This window comes from Aethalodelphis obliquidens, unplaced genomic scaffold (genome assembly GCF_003676395.1).
Source record: "Aethalodelphis obliquidens isolate GAN/ISIS:26980383/991018 unplaced genomic scaffold, ASM367639v1 scaffold13, whole genome shotgun sequence".
NCBI classification, from domain to species: Eukaryota; Metazoa; Chordata; class Mammalia; order Artiodactyla; family Delphinidae; genus Aethalodelphis; species Aethalodelphis obliquidens.
Window position 1 is genome coordinate 36,115,506 of NW_020837957.1, and position 13,871 is coordinate 36,129,376.

Genomic DNA, 13,871 nt, shown 5'->3' on the forward strand with positions numbered 1-13,871 from the left:
ATGGGATAGGGAGGGTGGGAGGGAGGGAGACGCAAGAGGGAAGAGATATGGGAACATATGTATATGTATAACTGATTCACTTTGTTATGCAGCAGAAACTAGCACACCATTGTAAAGCAATTATACTCCAATAAAGATGTAAAAATAAAAAATCTTAAGCCCACACCATTAGGTTAAAAAAAGAAAAGATTAACTCATTCATCCTCACTGCCTGCTTGTGAAGATTGTTATCCTTTTCCCTCAGCCCCGGAATCGAGACAAAGTGTGGTGTCCAGGGTCCTTGCCTGAGGCTACACAGCTGGTGGATGCAGAAATGAGGGCTCTGCTGGCCGGCTGGCAGGCAGGCTTCCTCTCTCAGGGAGGGAGATGCCTTGGGCCTCTGTCAAGGTAGCTGGCGCAGACTGAAGAGAGCTACTAGAAGCCCCGAGCTTCGGGAAGACAAAAAATCCAGCAAAACACACCAACTGTGGGTGCCATTCAGTGAGAATGTGTGATAACGCAGACAGCAGCTGGGTTGAAGCTTGCCTTCCAGAGCTCTGTGACAACCAGGAAACGGCAGTTCAATTAACAGTGCTAATAACATCATAAGGGAATGCTTAAGCAACTTGTAAGTGAAACGCATAAATGGTTGCAAAGAGTTGCAATGGTTTTTACACTGTTGCTTTATACCTGTACAGTGCTTTCCAATTCTGAAAGCACTCTCACATGTACAATGATTTTTTCATGATAGTTCTTTGAAGTAAGTAGGTAGATATTATGGGCTGAATTGCATTCCTTCACAAAATTTGTATGCTGCAACTCTAACTCCAGTACCTCAGAATGCGACAATATTTGGAGATAAGGCCTTTTCAAAAGGTGGTTAAGTTAAGATGAGGCCGTTAGAGTGGGTCCTAAACCAGGGTGGGTTCTAATCCAATCTGACTAGTGTTTATCTATTTATTTATCTATCTATTTATTTATTTATTTAGGTTGCGCTGGGTCTTCGTCCTGGTGCAGCTTCTCTTGTTGCGGTGGTGCCTGGACTCTAGAGAGTGCGCAGGCTCAGTTGCGGCACGTGGGATCTTAGCTCCCTGACCAGGGATCAAACTCGGGCACCCTGCACCGGGCTTCTTAACTGTTGGACCACCAAGGAAGTCCATGACTAGTGTTCTTATAAGAGGAAATTTGGGCTCAGGAAGAGACACCAGGGGTTTGCACACAGAGGGAGGACCATGTGAGGATACAGGGAGAAGGTGATCATCTGCAAGCCAAGGAGAGAAGAACCCAAATCAGCTGTCACCTTGATCTTGGACTTCCAGCCTCCAGAACTGCGAGAAAATAAACTTCTATTGTTTAAGCCACTCAGTGTGTGGTATTTTGTCATGGAATCCTAGCAAATTAATATGCTATACTCTTTTGAAACACCTTTAAACATATTAGAAGTACATATTCTGAACCAGAAAATGCCTACATTAATCAGAAAACTTTCATATTGTCTTACTAATGACATTAGAAATGGCTCATGGGCTTCCCTGGTGGCGCAGTGGTTGAGAGTCCGCCTGCCGACGCAGGGGACATGGGTTCGTGCCCCGGTCCGGGAAGATCCCACGTGCCGCGGAGCGGCTGGGCCCGTGAGCCATGGCCGCTGAGCCTGCGCGTCCCGAGCCTGTGCTCCGCAATGGGAGAGGCCACAACAGTGAGAGGCCCGCGTACCGCAAAAATAAATAAATAAATAAATAAATAAAAAGAATTGGCTCACACTTACTGAGTCTTCGCTGTGTGCCAGGCACTGTTGTAAATGTCTTACTTCATTTCATCTTCATAAAACCCCTCCAAAGAAATAAGTGGCAGGGGCCGGAGGGAGGAGCAGTTCTTCCTTACAGTAGAATTTCAGTTAATACATGTGGAAGGAATGAGAGATACAGAAGATCTTTGTTGGGCAAACACCGCAGTAATAATCATTGCAGGTAAGAACTATTGACAGTCACTACAATCAGTGGGTGAAAGTATGATGAGAAATGGGATATTTGTAGGGTCTCAAAGTATCTCCTCACAAATATTTTTTAATTACAAAGAGGAAAATAGTAACTTTACAGTGGAGACATCCCCCATACACCCCTTTATTCAAGTGATCGAGGTTAACCTTCTCAGTAATAAGACAAAGCAACATCATGTATTCCCACATATGATGCGCTGAGAAAAGCACAACATCACATCCTTGCCCAAAGTGCATCACGGCAATTTACTCATTAGAAAACATGAGACACATATTGTGAATAACTGGCCTGGGCTTTCCAGAAGCATCATAGATTGGAGGAGAGGAAGAAGACCTGATACCCAAATGCAATATGGGAACCTGGATTGGATCCTGGGCCAGAAAAGGGAAATCAGTGGGAAAACTCGTGAAATTTCAAACAAAGTTGTAGATGTAGTTAATGGTATTATACGAATGTCAGTTTCCGGGTTTTGATCATTGAGCTACATTTATGTAAGATGTTAATAGTAGGGGAAGCTGAGTGAAGACTGTATAATAGAATCTCTCTACAATTTTTGCAATGTTTCTAAAGTCATTTCAAAGTAAAATATTAAAAACAAATCCTCTGAAGTAGGTGCTATCATTATCTTATTATTAGCAGGTGAAGTAACTCCCTCAGGGTTACCCAACTTGTCAAAGGTGAGGCAATGATGTGTACCCAGGCTGTCCAAGTCCAGATCTTATACTGAACCCTGTGATACATCCCCTTAGTACCTGGGGAGACAATGAAGTTGTAGCTTAGTTTTAATTTTTCATATACTTGTGAAACAGGAGGGAAGGAGGCAGGGCACAACCTTTGAAAGAATGACATGGCCCGAGGACATGACATAAACTGATTAGAACCAAATGGGTCCAAGATGGTGGACAAGTCAACTTTTTCCACTAGACCTTGAGCCTCAGTATACGCTCACATCAGCAAGCTAAATGACACACCCATAGGCACTATGACAGTTCCAAGACCGTAAGGATCAAAAAGTGGGCGGTGGCCCAATTCCTGGAAATCCCCACCCCTTCCTAAAATAGCTGGAATACTCCTCCCACTCATTAGTCTATGAAATTACCCACTCCTATAAAAAGTGACAACCCCATACCCTGGTGCCTTTCTCACCTTCTGAGATGGCCCACACTCTGTCTGTGGAGTGTGCTTCTAAGTAAATCCACTTCTTACCTATCACTTTGTCTCACTGAATTCTTTCTGCAATGTGACATCAAGAACCTGAGCTTCATTAAGCCCTGAAAACAAGTGTGTGATCTCAGTTGAAAGACTGTGGGTTTAGGCCGGGTTCGAGTGCCAGCTGTGTGAGTTCAAGTCCCAATATGAGGTGCACGGTTTCACTTGCATCAATAAATTATTTCTTTCATGATATTCTAAAAAAGACTTTTTTATAAACCACCGTGTCTCCTATTAGTCCCCATTAAGGAGGTGTTCACATAGCTTTTCAGTTAGAAGAAATCAAAAGCAGGGTAGGGCACTGTACAGGATACCATTACACACACACACACACACACACACGCACACACACATGAAGTGGCAGACCTCTTTGCTTCCCTCAGAGAACTTACAAATAGCTGAGACATATGAAAGACAGCTAATGGAATGGAGCAGAAAAGAAGCACAAACTAAGTAGTACACGCTCTGTATGCCCTGGGAGGTCAGAGTAGGGGAAAAATGCACTTCAGGCTGGTATGATTGAGGAAGGTGACATTGAATCTGGGCCTTCAAGAATGAGAAGGATTGCAGGGACTTCCCTGGTGGCCCAGTGGTTGAGAATCTGCCTGTCAATGCAGGGGCCGCAGGTTCGATCCCTGGTCCAGGAAGATCTCACATGCAGCAGAGGAACTAAGGCCGTGCCCCACAACTACTGAAGCCCGTGCGCCTAGAGCCCGTGCTCCGTGACAAGAGAAGCCACCGCAATGAGAAGCCCACGCACCTCAAAGAAGTGTAGCCACCACTCGCCACAACTAGAGAAAGCCCGCACGCAGCAACGAAGACCCAACACAGCCAAAAATAAATAAATAAATAAATAAATTAAAAAGAAAAAAGAGAACGAGAAAGATTGCAAAACAATGGACATGCCATGGAGGAGTCATTGTGGAAGAATGACTTGAGAAAAGATAAATGGAGGTGGGAAAGCCCCAGATAACTGGAGAGATCATTTCGATTGTAACTGTGGAGTCATTGTGTATTTAAGGAAGACATTTCAGCAGGGATCCCAACCTCATGCCTCAGGGACCATGCAAGTGTGTGGATAAGCCCAAAATAAGACATTAGAGAGTGGTGGGTGTTCTGGGAGGGCCTGCTCCACCTAAAGGCATTTTGGATTAAAACAAAATAACAAAACTAAACACTGCTCTAGGCAAAACCACACTGCTGCTGACCAGATTCTGCCCAAGATAGAGGAATTACTTGGAATTTGTACTAATAATTCCGTCTGGGCCTCAGGGCTGTGTGTGTAGCCAGGTGGGTCACTTGTGGGATATTAATTCACGGTTTTACTTTCTAAGAGCGTTAGGCCTGCGGCTTTACTGTTGTTAGGACACTACGCCACCTAGTGGCCAGTGGGGCTGTGCCAGCACCAATGAAAAGCAACAGGGCTGCTTTCTATATATGGTGCTTTCATCTTCCAAATGTTTGTCTTGTGACTCATACTAAAAAATATCCAAATAAGCTACATAATCCTTTAATAACATGAACTTTCACTAATGGTGAGGGTGCTTATTGCCATATAATCAATACTGTGATAGTGAGGTTGTGCTTATTTATTTGGTATGTGGTCAATAAGTTTTCTCTGCCACTGATGTGTGCATGTGTGAATAGTATCTCTTAGGCATAGCTATAGAAGTTCAACAAATGTCTGATCTGCTCTGTTGAAGGGATTATATTTCAGGACTCATGGAAAAAACATTGAAGAAAGAATGAGGAGATTTAGGTTTATTTGTTAGTTGTGTGACTTTGAGCCAGTCACTTGGCCTCTCTAGGAATCAATTCTGGCTAAAAAATGTGGAGTTGAAAATGTTCAGCAGTCCTCTAACTGGATCCCATGGTTGGGGGGCACCCATCTTCTGATGAACTTCATAGGATTAGAAGTCCTGATGGGGCTTCGTCTGGGGGTGAGGGTTTAGAGGGAGGGGAAGAGGGGTCAAGGTGAGGTCCAGCCTGCTCCAACCATAACAGCTCTACTATGAAAAATTAATTGTTAAGAAATTAATTTTGAATAGGTGATCCATGCACATTATTAAAAATCCAAGAGGTACAAAAGCATACGCAGTGAAAAGTCTTCTTACTACCGTGTCCCTAGTCCCCCACCTTGCAGGAAACCAAGGTCACCATCTCCTGTCTATCTTTCTAGAGGTTACCCACACCCACCTCATATTGTCTCACCTCCTTTCTTTTTTTAAGTTTTTAAAAACCTTTTTTAAATTTTATATTGGCCACAGCACGCAGCATGTAGGATATTAGTTCCAGACCAGGGAAGCTCGGACTTCCCTGGTGGTGCAGTGGTTAAGAATCTGCCTGCCAATGCAGGAGACACGGGTTCAAGCCCTGGTCCGGGGAGATCCCACATGCCGCGAGGTAACTAAGCCCGTGCGCCACAATTACTGAACCTGCGCTCTAGAGCCCGTGAGCCACAACTACTGAGCCCACGTGCCTCAACTACTGAAGCCCATGTGCCTAGAGCCCGTGCTCCACCACAAGAGAAGCCACTGCAATGAGAAGCCCATGCACCACAACGAAGAGTAGCCCCTGCTCGCTGCAACTAGAGAAAGCCCGCACGCAGCAATGAAGACACAACACAGCCAAAAATAAATAAATAAAATATTATAAAATAAATTAAAAAAATAAATAAATAAACTTATTAATAAAATAAATAAACTTATTAAAAAAAAAAAGGTTCTTACCAAAAGGACTTCCAATCAAGATGGTAGGCTGCCTCACCACCACCACTTCCCACCCCACCTAACTTACACAAAGAAGTGCAAGATAAAATTGGAGTTTTTATTAAATAAAATAAATAAATATTTTTATTTTAAAAATAAAAAAAGTTGGAGTTCTTTTTTGTTTTTTTTTAGCCAAAAAAAAGAACAATTTATTGATGAAATGAACTAATACAAAATATGTAAATTGCCCTTGCCTTTGGAACTGAGATTATACATTTTTTTCATAGGTGTGATTAACATGTAAGTACAAAGGTTATTTAACATTTAAACACAAAGGTTTCTCCATGAGTTACTTTGGATTTATAGGATCCCTCTTACCAGCGTTTCTCTTGAATCTGTGTTTTATGGAAGATGAGATGTTCAAGCACCTTATTCAACTGGGGACTTCCGAGTCGTTGCGGTGTGCGGGCTTCTCATTGCGGTGGCTTCTCCTGTTGCGGAACACGGGCTCTAGGCGCACGGGCTTCAGTAGTTGTGGCGCAGGAGCTTAGTTGCTCCGCGGCATGTGGGATCTTCCCGGACCAGGGATCGAACCCGTGTTCCCTGCATTGCCAGGTGGATTCTTTACCACTGGACCACCAGGGAAGTCCCCCGCCTCCTTCCTTTTACTAACACAAATAGCAGCATAGCACTCACACCGTTCTGTAGTGCTTCTTACCCATTTTATATATTGGACTTTCATGTGAAATTTCACTTATATTTCACTAAACCAGACTATCTATCCATAAAATATTTGACTAGCTTATCTATAAATCTTCTTTTTCACTAGGGCATTTCATAACTCTTAAACCTACGTTTTTGATTTGTTATAAAATGAATGATTCATAGACTTGTGGCTGTGCAGAGACTAGAAAACCATTTGAACTTGCGCTTGGTGTCAGGCCTCTGAGAGACAAGAAGAAAGAAAGCTCCAGAAAGTGCCTGGTTCTGTGTTTTCAGTTCTTAGGATGTTTGGCTGCTGTGACCACAGTGGTGATTCACAGTTGGCAAGGCGTGGGGGAAGCAGAGCAAAGATGCTGCTCAGATTCTGGAATGTCACCAGCAGTAAAAGGAGTCTGAGGGATTGACAAGGACAGAGCCAAGGGAGGACCAGTCAGTGTGGAAATCTTGCTAAGGTTAAGTTAACTGGAGATGAACTCCTCATTCCATAGATTCCCTGATTATATATTCTTTTCTTCCTTTAGACAGAATCAGGTTCTCCTTAGACCAGTGTCTTTCAGTCCTAATTGCATGTGAGAATCACCTGGGAGCTTTCTTTCGCTCCCACGGTCAGGGCCCCACCTGCAGGGATTCTGATTTAGGCTGCCGGGCACGGGGCCCAAGGCCTGGTATTTTTGAAAACCTTCCTAGATGATTCCAGAGGCAGCCAGGTGATAGCAGAGCTGTGGGTCAGCAGTGTTACCCAGTGGTTCAGTTCCTTCCTCTTCCAGCAGGTGGTTACTCTGGGCAAAGGGCCAGATTCCTTTTTTTTTTTTTTTTTTTTGCGGTATGCGGGCCTCTCACTGTTGTGGCCTCTCCCATTGTGGAGCACAGGCTCCGGACGTGCAGGCTGAGCTGCCATGACTCACAGGCCCAGCCGCTCCAAGGCATGTGGGATTCTCCCAGACCGGGGCACGAACCCATGTCCCCTGCATCGGCAGGCAGACTCCCAACCACTGCCCCACCAGGGAAGCCCCAGATTCCTTCTTGAACTCCTTCCTTTAAAACAGCTTTCCCTTCCTCTCCTCTTTCTATTGCATCACCACTGTCCTGATTGTTGTCTTTTGATGCTTATCAGTCTCCTGATTATATAAAACCCCTTCAAGTAGCCCGGGCTGGAAATTATCAACTCCTACCCTCTCTAGTTCCTCTTAGATTCAGATACTGAAGGCTACCTGAGCACTCTGGCCCATCAAGTTCCAGGTCAGTGGTTCCCAGCAGCATTGGCACTACCTGGGAAGTCCTTAGGAAGCCAAATTCTTCAGCCCATCCAGACCTACTGAATCAGAAACTCTGGGGTGTTTTGACAATATCAACAATCTGTGTTTTGACAAGCCCTCCAGACCACTGTGGTGTATCCCAAGCTTGAGAGCCACTGTTCTAGGACCAGTTCTGACCAGGACAGGGAATTACCTTGGTAGCTTTGGACCTCCAGCTGGTGGCGTTCAGAATGAATCCTGCTGCTATGGCTGCTCTATCCTGAGCCCTCCGTGTTCCTCTTGGGCACCAGCAGGCTGAGCTGGCTGTGGTCTTCCTCTCACACTCCCATCACTTCCGTCCTGTCTTGGTGCTGGAGAGTCCATGAGGCTTCTTCCTCCAATCTTCCATTTCTCGACCTCAGCACTTCACCAGGCTGGGCTCCTTTCCAAGCTTGATCCATGCGTCCCCACCCCTGCCACCTCATCCCTGGTGACTCCTGACCCTATGAGAGACCTCTCAAATTCCCCTGAGGCAGAAATAGATTTTTATCAAGAGGGCTTCCTGGAAGAGTTTATCTTCATACTCTGTAACCTCATATGACAGACTGCCCATCAGGACTGACTCCTCCTCTGTTGCTGGTCTGCTGATGATTTGTTTGGTGCTCTGAAGCCCGATTTCTTACCTAATTGGTGAGTAATTTTCCTCTACGGAGATATGCCAGTATCAGATATGGTTATCAAGGGAGACTGATGTGTGTTCCTGCAATCCTGGACCTTGAGAGTTCCAAAGAGTGTTATTCTTCAAAATACTTATCTCAGTGAAGCTACCCATTTATTCTAACAAAGCTGAGTTGTTCAGAATACGCCTGGAAGTGCTCTCCTGGGTCTGCTGCAATCCTGAGTCTGATGTTTATGCCCCTTCATCATCTGGTGTCATCTCCACTGCCATTCTCCCAAGCGCCTGTTGCTCCAACCACAGAGCTATTTGTTATATCTTGAACTCACCCTGCACTTTCACATCACTGGGATTTTGTTTTTTCTTACTCTGGAATGTTCTTTTTATTCCTTTCTTTGTTTTGCTTATTGATTCTATCTATTCCCCAAAATGCCAGCTAAAATGCTACTTTCCCTGTTTCTCAAACCAAACTAATGGCTCACTCTCTTCTCACACATCATAGTATTTCACTTTTGCAGGTATAAGCATGTCCACTTGTGTAAGTATTTCCTTAAAATGTAAGTTTCCTGATGGCAGGGACCATAGAAGCCATCCATTCCCTCTGCAGCATCCGAGTGAGAAACAACAGCTCTCTATAAAGTGCTCAGAAAGAAACCACATGAGAAAGTCAACCTATTCATTTTACTATAATAAAAATGGTATTGTCCCCAGTCTGATCATATACCTTAGTCACCAGAACTAGAACTGAAGGATTTTTGGCTGTTTCTCATAATCATCTACCTCAAAGGATAAAGATTCAACTTTATTTTTGGGGGGACTTCCCTGGTGGAGCAGTGGTTAACAATCCGTCTGCCAATGCGGGGGACACATGTTCGATCCCTGGTCCAGGAAGATCCCACATGTCGCAGAGCAACTAAGCCCGTGTGCCACAACTACTGAGCTTGTGCTCTAGAGCCTGCGAGCCACAACTACTGAGTCTGCATGCCACAACTACTGAAGCCCACGTGCCTAGAGCCCGTGCTCTGCAACAAGAGAAGCCACCGCAATGAGAAGCCCATGCACTGCAACGAAGAGTAGCTCCTGCTCGCCGCAACTAGAGAAAGCCCATGCACGGCAACGAAGACCCAACGTGGCCAAAAATAAATAAATTAAAACAAATAAATTAAAAAATGCATCTTTAATTTAATTAAAAAAATTAACTTATTATTATTTTAAAATTTTTATTGGCATATAGTTGCTTTACCACGTTATTAGTTTCTGCTGTACAGCAAAGTGAATCAGCTATACGTATACATATATCTGGAGAAAAAAATTTTAGAAATAATAAAAAGATGTGTGCCTGAGTACTAGCAGCTGGAACTAAGTATATACTACTACTTTGAAGTAGTAGTGAAACTACTTTGAAAGCGATGGAATTCCTTTTGGCTGTTAAAAGCCCTTTTTCTAGACGTGTGCCCTCTGTGGCAATAACGCTCTTTGTCTTTTTAAGGGTTTTGAGTGCCTGAGGTAGAGAAATGGCACGAAGTCTAGCACCATCTCAGGAAATACGGACAGATGACCTCAAGTTTCTTTACATTAATGAGTCTCTGTGGCTTCAATTTTTTGACCACCAAAAGGAGGAATTGGAGTTGATGAGCCCAGTGGCTGAAGTAGCTCTGGGAAATGCAGTACAGTTGAAATTTTATGCTTTGGTTGGAATGGAATACCCGATGCTGCCCTTGGGATTTTTCATTGTGGTATTTGGTCTTTTCTCTTTTTGTGGATTGTCTCTCATGAGCACATTTTCATTCCTTGGTTTTTCTTCCGAGAATCTAAATCGGTCTTGAGTCATGCTTGCTGTGCTCAGATTTCTAGCCGAGTCTGCTGCACCGTAGGTTAGTTGTTCTGCCATATGGAGAGCCCCCCACAATGACTATGGTATCCCACATCAGGACCCTCTATCTCTCCTCCCCGATATATGACTCACTGCTTCCTGTCTCCATGCCCTCTTCCTCCTTCGCCTCTTGTACACCAAAAAGAATTTTGTCCTTCCCTTATTGGGAAATTTCAATCTCTCTCCACCTGTTCCAGGATTGATTCAAAATCCACTTCTTCCAGGGACACTTCTCTAATAAATTCTAGCTCATTTGGATCAATTCTTTATTTCACATTGTGTAAAAATTTACACATTCAATTTATTTTACAATACCTTTTGTTGTGATCATTCTGAAGCTGTTTTGTCTTTTCAGATTTATTACATCAGGCAAAACGATGAATTAAGATCTGATTCCTTGTGTCCCATGGAGCTCCTCACCTCCCACCCCCACCTGTCGCGCTGAAGTAACAAATCTTTCAGTTCAGGATCATTGAGAGGGAGGGACGAGAGGTTGACACATTTTTAAAATTTATTTATTTATTTTGACTGTGCGTGGGCCTTCTCTAGTTGCAGTGAGCAGGGGCTACTCTTCGTTGTGACGTGTGGCTTCTCACTGCGGTGGCTTCTCTTGTTGCAGAGCACAGGCTCTAGGCGCATGGGCTTCAGTAGTTGTGGCACGTGGGCTCAGTTGTGGCTCATGGACTCTAGAGTGCAGGCTCAGCGGCCGCGGCTCACGGGCCCAGCCGCTCCGCGGCATGTGGGATCTTCCCAGAACGGGGCACGAACCCGTGTCCCTTGCATCGGCAGACGGACTCTCAACCACTGCGCCACCAGGGAAGCCCCTGTGTGTGTGTGTTTTTTTTTTTCTTTAGGCAGAGACAGTCTTGTTCATCTCTGTTCTCACTTTCCTGCTGTGCCTGACATGCAATAGGCACGTAATAAATGACCCCAGAGTATAATTTGAAAAGAGGGGGATGAGTGGCTCATGTCAAGCATTACCTAGTTTAAACTTGTAGGTTTGGAAATCAGTCTGAACCCTTGTGTAGCAGCTTCCAAAAAATAAAACATTCTTTTATCTTAAAAAGTTTTAGGTAGCTGATAAAACTGAGGAAACCACGATTAAGTCTCAGGAAGTAGAAAAGGAAGATAAGATACAATTTAACTATGAGTCCGGATGGGTGGGCCTGGGGTTACAACTTCTGATGTCAAGACCAACCTGACTCATAAACTACTCTTTTCAATAACATCCTTTCAATTCCCACTCCTTATCCACTTAAACATTTCACCTTGATGTCCTCTGTCTCGGACCAACTCCTGGACCTTATGATGCTTTTTGAGACTCTACAGAGGAATCTACTCCTCAAATTTGTGAAAACTGGTTGTAAGGCATCCTCACATAGCATCAAAAGAGACTCACATTATATTCTGGATAGCATTCCAGTCTCCAAATCATAGTCTAAGAGGCGAGCAATGAAAACCTTGCAGTGAACCAACAAACAGAAAATAAAATCAAGAAAAGAAGTCAGACACTTGCACACTCCCAAATCCAGCCTCTTCCCCAGCAAGGGACCGTGCTTGCTTCACAACATAAATATCCAGCTTCCTGCTCCTGGGAGAGCTGCCATTTCCTTTGTTATCCTGCCTGCGATTGTCAGTTCCTGAGAGCTTGGCAAGATTGTGAGACTATAAAGCAGGACTCTTTGAGAATTATTTCTAGGTGTATTTGGACAACGATGGAAAAAAAAAAAAAAGATGAAAAGAATGAACAGAGTAGATGACTGAGGTTGGGAGGGGAAGCCTGAGTGAGCTATGAGAGACCTAGTCTTTATTTCTTCATAAGCCTAGAAACGGGGATCATCCATTCATTCAACAAACATTATTGAGCTCCCACTATTGCCGGGACTGCTCTAGGCAGAGAGAGCAGTAGATGTAGAGATACATCACTGAACAAGACAGAAAAGAAAAATTCCCTGCCCTCCTAGCAGTTACATTCTAGTGGACAAGTTCCTCCTGTCAGCCTTTTTCCTTCCCATGAGCAGGAGACAAGCTTGTCAGAGGAGCCTGAAGGAGGAAGAGAAGATTTATTCCCATCTCTGCCTCTGCTTTTGTTACTCTTTCCTCTCTACTCAGGAGTCCCAGAGCCTTATGATTTTCATAGAGACCTCCCCCTGTAAATAAAGAAAGACCTGAAAAAGTAATTCCCTCTATTTGCAGTTTCATAAAAGAATGTGGAAAGGGCAGGACTAACTCTCAGAGGGGTGAACCCAAGTCATCATTCCTTGCCAAGGCCAGAATCTTCTTTTCCCCTAGTTCTGTGGAGGGCATGGCTCCTGTGTTCCATCAGGCAGCTAGGTTCAAGATCTGCGGCTCATCCTTGGTTTCTTTCTCTTTTCACCTCCCAGGCCAATCATTGATCAACATCTGTGGCCACTACATGCCATATCTTCCTCACTCTCCCATCCCACCCTCACCAATAGCCTCCTTTCTCACCCGTACTCGTGTAACAATCTCCTAACTCCTATCTCTCTCCTCTCCAACTCATCCTCTGCAATGGTGTTAGATTTGCCATCCAAGAACCAGCATTAGGCATGCCACTTATCTTTCCAAAACCTTCATTGGCTCCCTACTTTATAGATATGCTGATGCTCTCCCAGTTCTACCCTAAACACCATTAACGTTTTTTTTTATCTCCAACTCTAACTTTTTATTTATCCTAAGCTCCTGCCAGAGGGGACAACTTCGTACCCTTCCTGGTATGTCTTTCATGCTTGCTTTTCTTTTCTTTTCTTTTCTTTTCTTTTCTTTCTTTCTTTCTTTCTTTCTTTCTTTTTTTTTTTTTTTTTGGTTTTTTTGGCCATGTCGCATGGTTTGTGGGGATCTCAGTTCCCTGACCAGGGATTGAACCTGTGCCATGGCAGTGAAAGCCCAGAATCCTAACTAGGCCACCAGGGAACTCCCAGTCAGTTTTTCTTGTTTTGCTTTTGTTTTTGTTTTCTTCTTTCTTTCTTTTTTTTTTTTTTCTCATGCTTTCTAACAGCTAAATCTTTGTTCTTCCTTCTGTCTGGAATTCCCCATTCCCTTGGATGCTACATATTGATTAAGATAAATCCCAATGTTGCTTCCTTCCTGAAGTGTTTTCTGACCCCCTTTGTTTCCCACTCATGGTGACTATCAGCCTGTGCCTTTTGTTCTTCCTCTCCCCTACTAATCATCAGGTCCTCGAGGCAGAGTTCACTACTGCTCCATCTTTGTGTCCTTCCTATTGCTTTATATATGGAAGGTGCTTTGCAAATATTTGCTGGATTATGGAATCATGGGTATTTGAAGCACCTGGGTGGGTTGGTGAGTTGAGGGGAGTGTATTTTTGGTTGGGGCCAGGTGGGTTGGAGGGCTTTAGAGGTCACTTTTGTTGGACTTGGGGTCAGTCACATCTGAAATATTTCCAGTGGGAAATGAGGCAAAGAGGTCTGTGTCCATGGAGATAAGGGG

The 13,871-nt window shown here is 44.1% G+C and overlaps 1 long non-coding RNA gene across 1 annotated transcript in view; it reads right to left on the reverse strand.

The window, feature by feature from the left end:
* Nucleotides 1-8,259, reverse strand: part of LOC113624558 (uncharacterized) — a 24,618-nt gene extending 16,359 nt beyond the window's left edge. The window contains exon 1 of the long non-coding RNA XR_003434386.1: nucleotides 8,066-8,259. This is a non-coding gene — a long non-coding RNA (uncharacterized LOC113624558). The remainder of the gene's footprint in view (nucleotides 1-8,065) is intronic.
* Between the last annotated feature and the right edge of the window lie 5,612 nt (nucleotides 8,260-13,871).